The following is a 13,688-nucleotide window of genomic DNA, read 5'->3' on the forward strand; positions in this document are numbered from 1 at the left end:
CTACATCGTCCCTGGCCGTTCCCTCCCCTCTGCCATCTTGTACCTGCAGAGGGTCCCCTTGCTGTGCTTGTCACACGGTGCTGCTTGCTGCCTTGTGCACTCGCCAGTGCCTAGCAAGGGGTCCGGCACATAGTGAGCATTTGGCTTAGGCAGGGTTTCCTTGAAGCAAAGCCAGAGGCAGGGATTCTTGTGCAAGTTACTTATTGGGGAAGTACTCCCAGGAGAGGGAGTGATGGAAGGATGGGGGACAAGCCGAGTAAGGAGGTGGTCTCAGGAGGAGACAGCCTCAACCTGATCCCACAGGGGGCTCCAGAGCAGGAATTGCACCAGCCTTGGTCCCCCTTGAGGCCAGGACAGAGCTGGGACTCGGGTGAGGCAAGTGAGGTGTTCTCTGGGCAGCACTGCGCTTGTCCAGGGGTGTGTTGGAGAATTGAGACAGGGGCCATGTGGATGGAGAGGAGGGGATGGCTGTGGAGATGCTACCCACAGTCAATCAGAAAAGGCCTCTCCCAGGAATTCCCTAGCGGTCCAGGGGTTAGGACTCTGTGCTTCCACTGCAGGCGGCACAGGTTCAATCTCTGGTCGGGGGACTAAGATCCGGAAAGCTGTGCAGGTGGCCAAAAAAAAAAAAAAAAAAAAAAAAAAAAAAAAAAAAAAAAAAAAAAAAAAAAAAAAAAAATGCCTCTCCCATCCTGTCCTCCTTCTTGGACCCCTTCTCTCTTGGTGTGTAAACATGTCACTCCTGTTCATTGAGCCAGAGGATTTGGTGGGGGCGGAGGAGGTCCATGTATTCGAAGGACACTAGAGCCTACCATCCATTGATATGTCGTTGTCTCCTGATGGACATTGTGATGATCTGCAGCATTGCCATCGGGAAATCATAAAGTGATTTCGATCAGGGACCTGTGAAGTGATTTCCACCTCTTATTCGACCCTCACTGGGGCACTGAACTCAGTAAGCTACAGGGGTGCGTTAAGCACACAGTGAGGTTGTGGGAGAGAGACAAGCAAGCAAACTTGCTGTAATGTGGTGGAATAGAGGCGGATATGAGAAAAGTGATGAGGGGAGGTGATGAGAGGACATTCCTATCTGCAGATATGGAGAGGGCAGAGGTGGAGAGGGTTAGAAGTATAGAGGATGTAGCCCTGGGCCTTGGAAGCACAGGAGAGATCATCAGGGAGACCCTGGCCCGTGGAGGGGGCGTGTGAGCGAAGGCACAGATGTGCATGAGTGTGCAGGTGTTGGGAGGTGGGGGTGAGTGAACCACCTCTAGGCTGTGTGGCTGGTACACACAGACCTCGCTCTGCTTGCTACATGCTCACTGTTGGGCTCCCACTGTGCAGGACAGACCCTTCCACACTGACTCAAACTGATAGCCAGGTTGTATGCCTCTGTGTAAATGTCCCCTCTCGACCTTGGGATGCAGATGTGTGATGTACTTGACCTTCAGGTGGAGAGGAGGGCTGTGGAGGAAAGCTCATCCGGGCAGCAGGACAGAAGCTACCTGCTCAGGAACAGGTTGCAGCAGGCCAGCTGTGAGAGCCAGGCAGCGAGGGCCCCGGGGTGTCTGCATCCCTGCAGAGGTGGGTATGGCGCCCTGAGCATTCCCTGGGTGGGCTGATGGTACCCACTCTGTTGTTTCCTGGCCCCTGTGGGCCTGATGTCCATGCTGTGGAGGCAGAGAAAGCCCGTACAAACCCCACTCTTCCAGGAAGCCCCTGAAGAGAAGGGGCTGAGCTTAGGACTCGCCTGTGTCCTGAGGAAAGCTTCATTCGGAGATGTAATTTAGCAGAGTTATTTATATCCACCGTAAACTCTTTTTTAAAATTGATAAAAACAAATTTAAACAAACGACATGAAAGAAAAATTTCCCTTTAATTGATTTGTAGGTGGAGTGAAAGAAAAAGCAATTTGTGAAAGAGTGTTTTTGTTGTTGCTCTAGGTGTGTTAGAAGAATGGCCTTTAGACTAATCTTCAAATCTTCCACCGTTCTCTGCTTTTCAATTTGAGATTAAAAAAAAAATTAATTTACTGTTTGTTGTCCATAAAATAAGGCTCTCTTTGTTGTTAAGCTTCATCTTTCCTCCTAAAGACTCCCCCAACCCTCTGTAACTGTTATTTCCATTTCCATTTTTCACATGAGGAAAGAGACTCAGAAAGGTCAAGTAACTTTGTCAACGGCACACAGCTAGTAAGTCGTGATGCTGATATCCACACCCTAGGTTGCTTAATTCAAGAGAGCCATGCTCTTTGCCTCTGCTTATGCCCTCCTCCACCATGCTCTTTGGTTAGTTTCAGAGAGAAGCACAGAGACTCGGAGCTCCCTGGAGCCCAGACTGAGCGCCTCAGCACACAGTTGCTACAGCCTCTCTGTGAACAGGTAAGCAGCAAGGTGTACGGGGCTGTGAACTTGGTGTGGGACCTGCTGTACCCTGCTTCTTTCTTCTGATTATTGAGAAGTCTGTTGCTTTTCCAGAAAAAGCTGACCCTATTGCACTGGCAGGTGAAAAAGCCACATTTAAGCAGATATGAAGCCAAGGTGATGAGGGGCCTGATGGCAGCTGTGGTGTCAGGGCATTCTGTCTCCTCTGGCTCAGTTATGGAACAACATGCTTCTGTTGTTGTTGTGATTATCTATGTCACAGGCTGCGTAACAAACAGCCACCAAACACAGCGACTAAAAACAATGGTTTATTTAGCTTTTGATTCTGTGAGTTAGGAATTTAGGCTGTGCTCAGCTGGGAGGTTCTTCTGCACTCTGTAGGGTACTCTTGTGCATCTGTGATCAGCTTCACCTCAGCTGGGCAGCTTCGCTTCTGGGAGATGGCTGGTTGTTGTCTAGGCAAGCCCTGGCTCTTCACCACAGGCTAGCTAGCCTGGGATTGTCCTCATGACAATGGCAGAGTTGAGGTCAAGAGAGGGAAGGATGGAAGGAGAAAAGGGAGGAGGGAGGGAGGGAGAGAGAGAGAGAGGTATCTCCACAGAACCTCCAGAACTAGCCCTAGCCCTCATTACTTCCACCTCATTCTATTGGCCAAAGAAAGCTATAGGTCAGCCCAAATTCAAGGAGTGGGGAACAGACTCCACCTCCTGATGGGAGGGGGTTCAAAGTCCCACGGTTAAGGGTATGGATCAGGGAGAAGAATTGTGGCTATTTTCAAAATCAGTCTAACAAACCTGCTTGAAACCCATATGGGCCCATATCTTCCTGGACCTGGAACATCATGCATTTTGAAACTTTATTTATCTACATCTTGATTCATTGTCCCTCCACGGATCAGCCAAGGGCTGTAGCCAGCTTGATGTCAAATACACAGCTGGGGCCTTGGCAGGAGGCTGCAGAGCTCACCTCAAAATGCTTTTTCCTCTATTTAAAACTCTATATGCGGGACTTCCCTGGTGGCACAGTGGTTAAGAATACGCCTGCCAATTCAGGAGACATGGGTTTGAGCCCCGGTCTGGGGAGATCCCACGTGCTGCGGAGCAACTAAGCCCACGTGCCACAACTACTGAAGCCCAAGTGCCTAGAGCCCGTGATCTGCAACAAGAGAAGCCACCGTGATGAGAAGCCTGTGCGCCGCAACTAGGAGTAGCCCCTGCTCGCCGCAACTAGAGAAAGCCCATGTGCAGCAACAAAGACCCAATGCAGCCAAAAATAAATAAACAAAACAAAACTCTATTTGCTATTTTCCCAATGAAAATCGTTTTTGGTTTTTTTTTTCTGATTCCATAAATAATGTGTGTTTATCATTGAAACATTTTGAACAATAGATAGAATTCTAGGGAGGAAAGTCAGAACCCTCTGCAACCCCATCATTCTGTGTTCAGGACCTGGGGTCACGGGCCCGGCCTGTCCTGAGCACAGTGAACAGAGACAGGGTCAAAGTGGGGTGAGGAAGAGACGGCCTGCACCCTTGTACCTCAAAACAACCCCCGTGGCTCTGCAGCCCTAACTTCTCTGGGCCTCAGCCTTCTCATTGACAAAGCGGATATAACTCGTGGGGTGAAGGGGCAGTAGTGGGTACATATGTGTGTGGGGGCTTTTGCTAGATGGAAGCTGTTTCTACTGTTAATTGTTGCTCCTTCTCTGACCGCTGACCAGCGTTCTTCCAGCTGAAGTTCCCGCAGATCTTCAGGAAGGCCAACAGCTCAGCTCTGGTTCTGCTCTCCCAGAAAACTCACGGCTAGCAACTTCTTCTGGAAAGGGTTTCCTGCAGAGGAAGGGAAAGGTGAGCGGAGAGGACCAAAGGGCACTCCCAAGAGAGGTGTGAGCAAGGCGTGTGTGGCTGACACAGCAGCTGAAAATGGGCAGGGTCCTGCCGGGGGTCGGGGCGGTGCAGCTTCCCTGGGCTGAGATTTACAGAGAACTGGACTAAAATCATCCTGAACTTTGAAATTCAGGGCAATAGGTGTTACTGAGTGGCCTTGCTGTAGACTCTGTGTAGGACAGAAGGTTGAAGATGCCAGGTCCCAGCGTTCAGGAAGTTCACAGCCGTTGGCGTGGATGGTGGCAGAACAGGGGACGTGGTAAGAGAGCTGACAAGGCTGAATGTACTTGGAAAGGGCCTTCTGAACAGGTGACACGTGGGAGCAAAGGAATGGGTGGGACAGTCAGGGAGAGAGATTCTCCAGGTCGGTTGGCACATAGGGCAGTGGGGGTTGGACGAGTGTGGGGAGTCGGGGCTCAAGAGTAGCCAGGCCAGCCTGCCCCAGCCTGGAAGTCCGTGAAGACAGGAGGGACCATGTTGGGTGACCTCTACTTCTGGCTCTGGGGACCCCTGACTCCTGGCAGGCAGGCTGGTCTCTGCTGAGGGGCCGGCTTGCTACACCTGTGCTGCAGGGTGAGATCAGGGGTGGTCCCAGGATAACGCCTTCTGCCAGAAACAGCTCTGGCACCAGCGGTCAGAGCCACTTCCGGTGTTTAGATAAAAAGCATCCCATCCTCGATGCATGATACTGACATTAGCTGAAAAACTGTTTTAATAACCACACAAGCCCACAGTGACCATGGGGATCAGTGCCCCTGGATCTGTGACAAGCCCCTCCCAAGCAGGCTGTTCACTGAGGAGGCTGTCCCTGCCAGGTCTTCTGTCTGAGCATCAGGAGCCCTTTGGGAGCGTCAGACCCAGATGCCTCCAGAAGGCCTTGTCTGCCTGTCTGTCTGTTGCAGAGAGATTTGCTTAATGTGCTCAACTAATAAGGGATGAGCTGAGCTCGGGGCAGCCTCAGGACATCCTCTCCTCTGTGGCCCTGGTGCCACACTCCCCTCCAGCCCCTGCTGCCCTCCAAGGCCACTCTCAGGTCCTCATGAACTTGGAGGGGGAGGGATGGACCGGCATCAGGGCGGCCTTGTTCATCTTCTTTGGCTTTTCTTCATAACCACTCACTAAAGGCGCTTCTGAGGGACACCCTGGCTGGATGTTTGGCCTCTTGAGACAGAAGTCCTGCCAGGAACCAATGGGGGACACGTTAGAAGGGCCACCCAATCCTATCACTCACTGGTGTCAGATTTGGGTGAGTTTCTTAACCTCTTGGAGCCTTGACTTCCTGCAAAATGGATTGAGAATGTGCACCCCATAGGGTGCACATTCTCAGCCCATTTTAGATGGCTGGGTCTAAATAATGATGGCATTAAAGCACTTCCTGCGTCACAAGTGTGCTACAAACATGGAGTATTGTGAAACTGAGAATAGCTCTTCATGCACCCCTACTGATTCAATATCTAGAGCTGGAAAAACGTTTCATCGGATCTAAATCTAAAGGTATTTTCGTTTTTGAAAAATCTTGTTGCATATAATATATATTTATTTTGAGACATATAAAAGACTCTGATCATGCATGAATTATGACACTGAGAATGAAGTGGACACCTAACTGAAGAGCTAGAACATCACCAAAACCACACCCACTTGTAAGACATCTGCTCTGAGATGCCCAGCCTAGCTAGGGCCTCAGCACAGTTGAGCTCCATTTCATTGAAACCTGCTTGCTGCTGGCTCTGGGCAAGGGAGTACTGCTAGTGGGCAGGGGGAAGTGAGGCCATAGGAGAAGCCCAGTTCTGGACCTGGGGGTCCAGCTCCGTGGAACTTGACTTTGATTTCTCTCCTCTACTGTGAGTGACTCTGCGTGTTTCTTCAGTTCTCCAGGCCGGAGTTCGCCCTGCTGGCTGGAGAGGCCCCGGTGATCTTGTATCTGCCTGGAACAATTGTGGTAACTGCTGGGTTAGACTGGGTAGGGCTGGAGGTTGGCGAGGGAAGTGACCAGCTGGGCAGGCCACAAGGCTGACTGAGCTCTGAGGGGCTCACTTTCTCCTCCAGGCACCTGCCAGCCCTCGCCAAGTCACACTCCTACTTCAAGTCCTCTCTTCAGCATCCTCTTCCCCTTTAAGAGGAACCCCCTGTGACTTCTGACAGAGTCCTGATTGTCCTTCCAGACAGCTCTGTCTTCTTCCCATTCAGTCAGGAAATATTCTTGAAGCAGCTAGTAGGTACCAGGCACTACTCCAGATCCTAGATCTCTGATATGAACAAAGCAGAGTCCTTTTCATGTGGAGCTTGCTTTCTAGCATTTATGCATATGCATTTGTCTGTTTTCTGGGGAGGAAAAGCCAGTTTCCCTTCCCTTGGCTCTGCTGCCCCAGCTCAGGCGGACCTGGACTGGGGGTGAGTGACAGGCTTGTTCCTCCTGGGGCCCAAGGAAAAAGCTGTGGTGCTGTCGGCCCAGAGTGGGTACAGCCACTGCCACGCCCTGCTCTGAGATGCCTGACTGGGACCCTTCCTGAACCAGTCCCCCGGGGAGGAGGGGGAGGGATGGTGGAATATATAAGCCGGGGGCTGCCCTGGGTGGAAGGTGGCAGAGGTTGCAGGGTAGGGAGTGGGAGGCAGAGACTGGACGGGGCCTGGGGCACCAGGGAACAGAGGAGTTGGCAGCCAGACCCCATTACCAGAGGTGGGGAGGCAGGACCACTGTGAACCCAAGCTCCTTGTGCGTGTTCCAATGGGACATCACTTAGAAAACACACATTCAAGGATACAATTATTACAAATTTCAAGAGGGCAACTTCAGAGCATTAAACCGAAGCACTGGGTGCTTCAGAACACCTTCCATACCCTCCTCGCCCCAGCATGCGCACATATGGTAAACAACCGCCCCAGAGGACACAGGTGTGCAGGACGGGCAGGAACCAGGGTGGCTTAGAGTGTGCCATGTGGTCAGCCCTGCCTGGGATCATGGGAGAGCTCTCCCTCCCGCAGGGTCCTCAGACCTTCCCTGGCCCCTGGGATGTGGGGCTGCCCCTGGGTGTAGGAAGGTCATGGTGTGGTGGCAGGCATGGTCTCAATGGCACTAAAGCCAGCTGTAGTGTCCATCCATGACTGTCTTTTAATGAGGACATTCTGAGGAGGTCTGGGCCAGGCCTCAGTCTAGGCTTTGGGGCACAGGGGATACTCAGCCCCCGTCCTTAGGGAAGCTGGGCCCCTGAGCAGAAAGCATCAGGGGAGCAGAGAAGGGAGAGGGTGGCTGACCCTCCAGGCCACAGACAAGAGGTCTTGAGCCTGATCTGGGAAACTCATAGGAATTTGCCATGTGGGGAGGGAGAGCAAGAGCATTCCAGGCAGCGGGCAGTGTGTGCAGAGACTCAGGCAGGCAAGACTTTGTGGCGGCAGAATGACGGGCTGTTCTGGGCGGTTGAGCCCAGGCGACAGTGGTTAGGGTGGGGCTACAGAGGCAATGAATCTGGAATTTGTCTGAGCAGGGTGAAGGGACAAAAGGCACATCTTTGGATGCGGCTCTGCTGATCAATTTCTCGGTTCACAGTAATCACCTTAGCGCCAGCCCTCTCTCTTCCTTGGATCTGTGCCCACCCAAATTCTCTCTGCTGTGCTCTGTGAAGGCCTGGGGGTCAGTATCAGATTGTCCAGTACTCCTGGGGGTGTACGATTCACCACTGTGGTCCTGGGCAGTCCTCTCGAGAAGCAGAGCTCAAGGGGCAGCCAGGATTTCTGCAGGGGAGAGATCTATTACATGTGGTTCCCCAGCCTTCCTGGCCCCTGCAGAGGCTGGCAGAGAGCACGGACTTGAGTCCGGTTCTGCCTTTTACTAACTGTGCAACTCTGGGCAAGTCCCTTACCGTCTGTGAGCCTTGCTTCTCCTCTGCTGAACAGGAATCACAAACGTACTTATCTCTTTGGGTTGTTTGTCAGTTAAATGAGAAAATACATATAAAGTGGTTAGCACAATAGCTAGCCCATGGTAAAGACTCTATGTCTTGTAGTTGTTGTTACAATTTATACCATTCTTGTTTTCAGACCAAAAAAGGGAAGTCCTATTTGGCTCTCCGGGCCCTCTGTGTAATGCTGCTGAACGGGCAGTGCCTGGAGGTGAGATGTGACATCACGTCAACAGTGGGAGCCGTCTTCAGCGCTGTTGCATCCTTTGCCAACCTTGGGGAGCTCACCTACTTTGGCTTGGCTTACATGAAAGGTAAGTGGCTCCCAGGTAGCCCACAGCGGGGCTGGTGCCTCAGGTAACCCCGGTGTCTAGGTACCTGAGTGCTATTCCTTCTAACAAAACTGCTTGAGACTGGGACATTGCCCCTTGCACACCTAGACCTTAGTCAGTATGTCAAGTCCTCACGTGCAAACTGTCAAGTAAGTGCAGAGGATGGTAAGGAAACAATGCTTGTAAGATGTTGTAGCTTCTGTGATTTGCTGGGTCTGCTTGACCAATCTCAGTGCCTTGAGGTTAGACAAGCAAATGTGAGAAACATTTTTGTCTAGGTGGGAATGCAAAATGGTGCAGCCACTATGGAAAACAATATGGCAGTTCCTCAAAAAATTACCAGTTTACCCTATGATCCAGCAATGCCACATTGACATACATACCCAAAATAATTGAAAGCAGCATCTCTCAGAGATATTGGTATTCCCATGTTCATAGCAGCATCATTCACAGTAGCTAAAATGTGGAAGCAATGCAAATATCCACTGATGGATGAATAGACGAGCAAAATGTGGTATATACGTACAATGGAATATTATTGAGCCTTAAAGAGGAAGGGAATTCTGACACATAGATGGCTAGATGACACACAGAGGCTACAACATAGATGAGCCTCGAGGACATTATGCCGAGTGAAATAAACCAGCTACAAAAAGGCAGATATTGTATGATTCCACTTATGTAAGGTACCTAGAGCAGTCAAATTCGTAGGGACACAAAGTAGATCGGAGGTTGCCAGGGTCTGGGTGGAGGAGGAAATGGGAGTTATTGCTTCACGGGTACAGACAGAGCTGCAGTTTTACAAGATGAAAAAGTTCTGGAGATGGATGTGGTGATGGGGTTGCACAACAGTGTGAAGGTACATAATTCTCCTGAACTATATACTTAACTGTGGTTAAGATGGTCAATTTTATGTTGTGTGTATTTTACCACAATAAAAATAAAAATGAGTCCATCTAATCATCCAGGACTAATGGGAAATCAGCACACCCACCCCAGGAGCCTAAGTTAAGAACCCCTTCTGAAGATCCAGAAGGAAAGGGTTTTTACACCTTCCCATCTCTGCCCTTTTGTTAAAGGGAGTCTTTATTTCCATCTACCGCAAAGATCCCTTTGTTGTAGTGGACGCTGTTTAACCACTGTGTGGAGTGATGGGAAACAGGCTGAGCTGGGATCACACAGGCCTTCAGGTTAAACCCTGCTCCACCAGCCCACCTTGCTAGGTGTCATGATCTCTGTGTTCCTCTATTCTCCCATCCCCCGTGGGAGAAGCTTATCAGCTTGAGGTAGGATCACTCAGTGTGCCATGGTGGGTAGAGGGTGGACCTTACCTCTCATAGTTCTCAGAAGACCTCTGAAAAATCCATCTCCCAAGTAAGAGCAACATTATATGCTTCGATGTTGTCAGTTGATGTTTGCTCAGTCTTTCCTCAAGTGTGAATAGAAGAACCTGCAGGAAACATTTTTATTGATCTGTAACATGCAGCCTTAATAAAACCAGTGCACTTGCTCTGGGAGAAAAACCTTAAGGCTTCTCCCCTACTTTCCCTCCCAGTCAGCTGCCCACCCCTGGACCCCTTCCATGTGGACATCCTAGACCTACTCAGCTGGGACCTCCTGGGTAAATCACTCAAGAATGACAGTCAGGGGTTTGGACATAAACCCATTTGGGAGGGTCTGCCAGCCAAACTATAGTGGGGACCTGCCCATCCCTTGGGAAGACCTGACCCAAAGGGAAGGGTGAGTCGGTGTGGGGAGTCAGGTTCAGCAGCCAGGGCTGAGGACACAGTGGGCAGAGGTCTGGATGCTGCGTGGTGAGGGCAGAGTGTGGAGAAGGGCATGGGGCAGAGCAGGGCTGGGGCAGACCTGCAGGGGTTCAGGGGGAGTGGCCAAGGGCACCCAGGAGGGGTGGTGAGGGTCAAGCTTTGCCTTGAGGAGAGCAGGGGGTCGAGGTGGGGCCTCCAGTGGCTGGAGCAGATTCAGCCTCCCTCCCAGAGGTGCTAGAAGACAAACTTAACTGCAGTTGAAGTCCTGAGCTTGGGTTGGTGGAGTTTTCAAGGTGGCAACATTCAGGTCAAAAGACAAAGGTGACTCCACTTATGCCATGTCTTAGTCATCTCAGGTTATAACAAAATGCTGTAGACTGAGTAGCTTAAACAACAGACATTTATTTCTCAGAGTGCTGGAGGCTGGGAAATCCAAGATCAGGCTTTGAGCATGGTCAGGTTCTTGGTGAGGGCCCTCCTCTTGGCTTGCAGATGGCCACCTCCTCACTGGGTCCTCACATAGCAGAGAGAGAGAGGCAGAGAGAGGCAGCTCTGGTCTCTTCCTCTTCTTATTACACTAATCCTATCATGGGGGTCCCACCCTCATGACCTCATCTAAACCTAATTACTTCCCAAAGGCCCCACCTACAAATAGCATCACACCTGCAGGAGGTAGGGCTTCAATATATGAATTTGGGGGATATAAACATTCAGTCCATAACACTCTGGCTGGAGAGATGTGGGCATGGTCCAGCTGATGCACCTGGCCCATGGCAGAAATGGGATAAATACTCAGTTCTTTGTTTTTTAATTTTATTTCCATAAGATGGTAGCTGGAAGGCAGATGTTAAGTGATATCTTCTCTAAGATAAATAATCATATTTTCTCCTCTGGGCGCTGAGTTTCTCTTCCTTGACACTCTCCTCTTTATCCCCTGTTCTTGGCCTCTCACGGACCCAACAAAGGTCCTGTGGTACTAGCTATCCAGATGACTTGCTTCCTGTTCTCTCCTGTACTCAACTGGCTCCTGTCTGACCCTCTGGGCAGAGCTCAGGGCTGTGAGTCTGAGGGGTGGTGCCTGACCGACTGCTTTTCCCTCTAAATACTGTCTACTTCCATTTCAGGCAAAGAGTTCTTTTTCCTGGATGCTGAAACCAGGGTGTGCAAAATAGCCCCCGAAGGCTGGAGTGAGCAGCCCCGGAAGAAGAGCTCCCCGGATACCTTCACGCTCTTTCTGAGAATAAAGTTCTTTGTCAGTCACTATGGGCTGCTCCAGTGAGTGCTGCAAACTTCTTTGTTTGTTCCTTAAGGTGTTTATGTACATCCGGGCTGACATTAGAGATAGTGGGTAGGCAAGCGCTTGGCAAACTAATGTGCGTATAAATAACAACAGTTACTGTGGCTGATTTTCTGTTGATTGGATTCCAATATGACAGAAAAAGGGGGAAAAGTCAGTATCTGGGGACAGACCCTGGTCAAAATGAGAACTTACCCTTTTGTTTCAAACATATGCCAGTCAAGGTCAAGTTCTCTCTCCCCTGACCCCAACATGCCCCACCTCCCAGCAGCCCAGTGATGAGGGTTCGAGGAAAGGGTCACCGGTTTGGGGTTGGATCAATGTCTCTATTCCTTTGCTTACTAGAAACACCGTCTAACTGAACATCAGTTTTCTCACTTGAACCACAGGAACAAACATCTCCATGGTTGTGGGAAATGACTGGCACAGAGTAGACCTCAATGAGTAAAGGAAGCATGGTGTGGATAAAGGGGACCGCCTTTGTCTTACTGGCATTGCCCTCTGGGTTCTATTGACTTGTATCTCATCTTCTCTCCTTTTTCTGCTTCCCAGGCTTTCGTGGTCTCCCTCGCCCTCAGCATTCCAGTGACCTTTATTCCTGCATCTCTTTCCCAGGCACAGTTGGACAAGGCACCAATTTTACCTGCAGCTTCGGAGAGACATCCTGGAGGAGAAGCTGTACTGCAATGACGAGATGCTGCTGCAGCTGGGGGTCCTCGCCCTGCAGGCTGAGTTTGGCAGTTACCCAGAGGAGGTAGGGGTAGAGACTGGGGTCCCTTGGGTGGGGCCACTGGAGAAACAATTATGGGACAGGGGAACAGTTAGAAATGTGAAGACTGAGCCTGTGTTTTTAGCACCTATCAACTGCTGAGATTGGGGTAAACTGCATCCCTCCATTCATTCATCCATCCATTCATCCAACAGACAACCATCAAGTGTTCTTTGCTAGACTCTGGGGGATACGAAGATCAACAGGTCAAGTTTATACATTGTAATGTAGTTCTAATCTAAGGTCTTGCCTAAAAACAGTAATTTACTAATTTGCTGCATTCTTATAATCACTGGCTTTCAAATGGTTTGTGCCATAACCCCTGATAAAAAAAAATAACAGACATTACCACCCAACCTGTACACATGTGTCCATGTAACAGAATTGAGGCAAAAGTTTAGGAAATCAGGTGCACCCTTTCTATATGTGATACACATTGGTATTTCCTATTCTATTCTAGTTAATTTATAAATGCAGGCTATGAACCACAAGATTGATTTCACAGCTCACTAATGGATTGCAGGTTGCAGTTTGAAAAATACGTTTCAGACTACACCAGTATCATCTTGCTTTCCTCCTAGCACATCTTCAGAAGGTGCCACCATTTCTGGAGCCTTCTAAGTCCTTCATCCCCTCGCGTTTTTCACCACCCAGCATGGTGTATCCATATCCTCATCAGTCTTACTGTAGGTCTCTCCATTAGAATGGGATCCACCAGAGGGTAAAGGTTTTGTGTGTTTTGTTCTGCCATTTCCCCAGCACCAAAGCAGGGTCTCAAACACAGGCAGTTTGCTCAAGAGTATTGATCTAAGGAGTGGATGGACGAATGGAGTACAGGCTCCTGGCTGGATAACACTGTGGATAAAAGTCATCCATCAGGGGAGTCAGCAGCTTGCTTGTCAGGGAAACGTAGCTCAGTTCCCAACACCCTGTCCTTCTGACCCTCCCTTCCCTGCTCCCACTTCAGTCCACAAGGACTGAGACTTCACTTTCTCCTCCTGGCACCACCCTCCCCCCTGGCCTGGGTGGGCAGTCTCCCAGGGCTGGCCTGGCCCCCGGAACCCCTCCCTGCCCCTTTGACAAGCCTCCAGGCCTGTCACTGCTTACACTGGAGCTCCTTCCTGTCTCCTCAGTCCCCAGAGCTGGGGTCCTAACCATGCCTAGGCCAGCTCCCTCCTGCCCTTGTACTGCTACTTGGGGGGAGGGGGGTCTTGGGAGGAGAGGGGCCCAGGCTCATGATGGTGCTCAGCCCGGGGTGCCCCGGTGAATCAGTCACCGTTCTAGCTGCAGCCTCTTGTCCAGACCTGTGTGCGGCTCATTTGGATGGGCGGGGTGCAGACTGGGGGGGGGGGGGGG

The sequence above is a fragment of the Lipotes vexillifer genome, unplaced genomic scaffold, assembly GCF_000442215.2.
Source record: "Lipotes vexillifer unplaced genomic scaffold, Lipotes_vexillifer_v1.1 scaffold2641, whole genome shotgun sequence".
Taxonomy (NCBI): domain Eukaryota; kingdom Metazoa; phylum Chordata; class Mammalia; order Artiodactyla; family Lipotidae; genus Lipotes; species Lipotes vexillifer.